The sequence below is a fragment of the Psammomys obesus genome, unplaced genomic scaffold, assembly GCF_907164565.1.
Source record: "Psammomys obesus unplaced genomic scaffold, mPsaObe1.curated_primary_1811, whole genome shotgun sequence".
Classification (NCBI taxonomy): domain Eukaryota; kingdom Metazoa; phylum Chordata; class Mammalia; order Rodentia; family Muridae; genus Psammomys; species Psammomys obesus.
This window is the reverse complement of record NW_026596147.1, coordinates 8448317-8453201: the sequence shown is the minus strand read 5'-3', so window position 1 is coordinate 8453201 and position 4885 is coordinate 8448317.

The window sequence follows — 4885 nt, the reverse complement described above, 5'->3', positions numbered from 1 at the left end:
TGTGTCTTCACGACAGGCACAAAGTGAATAAATGGGGAAAGTTAGCATTAATAGCGTCCTTTCTCAACAATGAGTGATAACGCTGTATTGTTTTTTTTAATGAGTGCATGCCCCAGCACTAGCCCTAACCTAGAAGCAGAACTAGGAGAGAAAATAGAGAGGCCCCAGAGCCACATGACGGAAAACGGGGCTCAGTAAGTGCAAATCCGTGGACAGCCATGGAAAGTCATATAATTATAACCTGACCGTCTACCCCCACATTCTGTTTTCTTCGTAACTGAGGAGGCTTGTGCATTTCCATGAGTTATTAGCCTGTATGGGAGTACACAGCACAGAAAGATGCTGTCTGGGGGCAGCACAGCTGGAAGGAGTGGAAACAGTTGCTGAAGGCACTGTTTCTTTTGTGTGCTACCGAGGTTAAGCGGATGTAAATGCAAATTAGAGCATTATAACTGCGGGTTGTAAAATGAAATCCTCCACACTGCCCGAGAAGAAAACGGAAAGAACCTATGCAGAAGGAAATAAGAAATGAACTTAAGTGATTCACTTCAAAAAAAAAAAAAAATCAACCGAACATGAAAGAAGAGTGTAATGCAATAAATAAGGGCTATATAAAACAAATGGGGGTAATGGCAGAAGTAATTCTCTCCTTATTAGTAATTAACCCTTCTAAAAATCAGATCAACATTTCCTCTCTGATCAAAAAAATAAAATAAAATAAAAAATAAAAATACTCTTCCTCAGTTCTTTCCAGCAAATGACAAAATGAAAAGCATTCACGGATTGTATTAGAGAACTGGACTCATTTCTCCTATCAGTAGGTGGATGGGATTTCCTCGCAGAAAGGGTATCTTAGAAAATGTTCAGCTGGCCACTTGATTCAGACAAACAAGGGCAGAGTCTTTGGCAGGGTAAGAATTTCTCCAGAACATGTTCGTAGCATGTAGATCCGACTCAATTCATATTAACTGTCAGCTTAATTGTTGGTACATATGACTATGAAGAGGTTTGGTGTACATGTTAGTTATTATTTGCATGGCTGCAACAAGATAGTTGAGAAAAAAAAAAAACAAGTCAAGCAAAGAAGGGTTTCTTTTGGCTCATAGTTCCAAGACAGACTCCATCTCCATCTTGGAAGGAAAGTCATGGAGGCAGGAAAGGGAGGCCGCCAGTCACGTTACAGTCATAGTTAGGAAGTAGAGAGAGGTGAGTGCTGGTACTCAGCTCACAGTCCCCTTTCTATTCAGTTGAAGACTCTTGCCAAGGAATATTACTGCCCACAGTAAGGTGTGTCTTCCAACTTCAACTAACCCAATTTAAAAACACCCTTACAGACAGGCCCAAAGGCTTGTCTCTGACAGGATCCCAAGTCCTGTCACATTGACAATCGACAATGACAAGCACAACATACATAGTATCATCAGTGTGTGAACATAAATACATGGCAGAAATTGCTGTGCTTTGGGGCCATGTGTGAAAGACGCGGTTCCTCAGTTTGCTACCGTTGGCCTGTAGAAACAGTAGGTCATCAGTAAAGCATTACAGCTGACGCACTTCGCACTGATGTCAGCAATACGCACTTACAAGTCAGTATTGATTCTAGCATCCTAAGGAAGTTAAAGGAGACACCTATCACATCCCCTGTCAGTGTGCAGGAGGAATTCCAGGTGGCCAAATGGCAAGCTTCTTGCCCAACCTGCATCAAGACCTGGGGAAGATGGTAGGGCAGGTGCTTCGTGCTAGAGGGCACGGAGCTGGAGTTCTACCCGAAGAAGATCAAAGACCAGAAAGTCAAATAAACCGCCATGAGTAGATCACAGAATAAAAGTGTTTATTATTCTGTGTCGTTGTTGTTGTTGTTGTTTTATTGACACAGTTAGCTGGGTGGACTAAGAAGAAAGACAGCTCGGTAGGGCTAGACAGATTACTCAGAAACTAAGAGCACTGGCCACTGCTCCAGAGGACCTGAATTCCATTCCAAGCACCCACATGGTGGCTGACAACCATCTGTAACTCTAGACCCGGGGATCCAGCACCCTCTTCTGGCCGCCTTTGGTACTACATGCACATGATGCAAAGATAACGTGCAGACAAAACATTCAAACACATAAAATGGAAATAAATGCCCATCTCAAAAATTAATTTTAAAGAAGGCTCAAATACCCGTCTATGGCCATACCACCCTGAGCGTGCCTGATCTCCTCTGATCTCAGAAGGTGGCTCAAATAACCGAAAGAAATTGTGGAAATCAAGACATGCCTACAGATTCAATACAAACAAAAAAAGATTGTGAGGAAGTATTATGAATAGGCACATGGTAACAAACTGAGCAGCTTGGGTGCAATCCTCAGAGCTTAAATCCTACCAAAACTAAATCACAAAGAAATAGAAAATCTAAATAAACACAAACAAGCTCAATCAGTGATCAAACATCTCCCAGCAAGGGAAAAAAAAAAAAAAAACAACAACACTGGACCTAATGGCTCTACAGGTGAATTCTATCACATATTTGCAGAATTAATACTAAGTCTTTTCAAACACTCCCAAAATACTATAAACGAAAATACATGTTGTATTTCCGAACATTACCCTGATACCAAAGCCAGAGAATGATACTTAAAAAAACAAACTGCAGACCAACAATCTCTTATCAATAGTGATGCAAAACTCTTCAACAAATACTGCCAGCTGAATTCGGCAGCATGGTAAATGAATAAATGTCCTGACTAACTGAGATTTATTACTGTGATCAAGGACATTCTGTATATAAGCATTGAACAGTGTCAGACACCACCTAACAGAACAAAAAAACAGAAAACAACAAAAATAAATAGTCATCGCAATTGATACAGGGAAGAAGTTCACGAAATAAAACACATTTAATGATGAAGAGCTCAGCAAGCTAGGAGAAGGAAAGTACCTCAATGCAACAGTAGCCAATTATGAAAACCTGCAGTGAGCATCAATAGTGAAAAACTAAAAAATGTTAACTCAACGATCAGGAATATTCTCTGCTTTTGACATAACACTTGAATGGTTATTCAAGAAAAATAAGCAAGGCTAGGGTGTTTAACCCTCAGAACCTGTGTCACAAAAGAAGAAAAAACACCACACAGATGTGGTGTGATATTTGTACACAATGGCGTATTTGCAATCCCAGCAATGGGAGGTGGAGACAGGCAGACATTTGGGCCTGCTGAATTCCAGGCTAGAGAGAGACTCTCTCTCAAAAAGCATGGTGGGTGGTACCCTGAATTACAGCTGAGAGCACATGTGGCCGTCACAAACGCAAGCACACACATGCTCACACAAGTGAAAACACATACACACACACACACACAAAACTTCTATCATAAATAAAAACAAACAAATGACATCTGTATTGGAAAGAAAAAAAAGTAGATTTGTTTGCAGATGACACCATCTCATATGAAGAAAAATCCTGAAGATTCCACTCACACACACACACACAAAAAAAAAAAAAGTTAAAATGAGGATATAAATTCTTCAGGCCTGGAGAGATGACTCAGCTTAAGAGCGTTTGTTGTTTCTGTAGGGGACTCGGTTGGGATCCCAGAACAAATGTGGCAACTTAGAAGCATCCTTAATTCCAGTTTCAGGGGATCTAGCACCTTCTTCTGGCCTCCTCGGTTATCAAGCACAGATGAAATACCCATATACACATGCAGGGGAAAATGTCGTACACATAAAAATAAACATACCTTCAAAAAATAAAAAAGAAATCCATTAAAGGAGCAAGATACACACCGCACAGAGATCGGTTGCATATCCATGTGTTAGCAATGAGCAATCTGAAAGAGAAATGACTTAAGTACTTATCATTAACAGATAACATCAACCAAAATAAATGTCTCAGAAACTAACCAAGGAGACGAAGGACTTGTAAAATAAAAACTATAAAACATTGCTGAAAGACGTTTAACCAGACAAAATACATAAATAAACGCAAATGGATTGAAGTAAATATACTTAATGCCATCCAGCAGTATACTTGAATGTCATCAGGATGGCGGTTTTTTATGCTATGGATCTTCGACTGTAGTGAAAAAAAAAAAAAAAAAAAAGAGAGATTCCTCTATAGAATTTAGAGTTGCTGTGTAGAAGAAGGCATGAGAGAACCATCAGGCTACAAAGAAGAGCTTCCTTGTAAAGAGACGGTTTTAGCTCTAAATTGCGTTGCTCCTTCCTAGAAGCCGGGAAGGAATTGGCGTTGGCATGTGAAACACTCCTGCCGGCGTGGCGGGACTCGGCAAGGAAGTCACTGTTATCTTGATCTCTGTACCCGAATAAATCCTCTTCTCATGTTTGCTCTTGAGCTTTGATGTACGCCCCCCAGCCAGCAAGCCACCCTCCATGGCTGTGTAAACTTCTCCTCTTGCCCTCGACCCCCGGGTGACCTGGCAGGGCCAGAGACTCCTCGCTGAGGTAAACGATACAGCACGGTAATAATGGCAACTGTCAGATCTTTCCCTTTTATCCACCTCCTTCCCCTGTGAAGTCTTTCTCCCCCTCTCCCTCCTACTAGGTATCAAAACCCCAGATAAAGAGGAAAAGAAGTTATCTGAAGCATTGTGTGGCCCCTGTAAGAAATCCAATTATTTATGGTCACAGAAGCCTTTTTTTTTTTTTCCAAGCATGTTGGTGAATGACCTAAATGTGCAGTTTTCCTTCTTCGATTAACAGCTTTCTTCCACTATCCTGCATTTAAAATGTTAACAATCCCTTTCCTCCTTCAAGATAAAGACACGAGTTGGTGAAAATAATGTTGTGCTTGGTTACAGTGCAGGGGAGGCTCAGAACCTCTTTTCCTTAGGATTTTCTTCTTCTTCTTCTTCTTCTTCTTCTTCTTCTTCTTCTTCTTCTT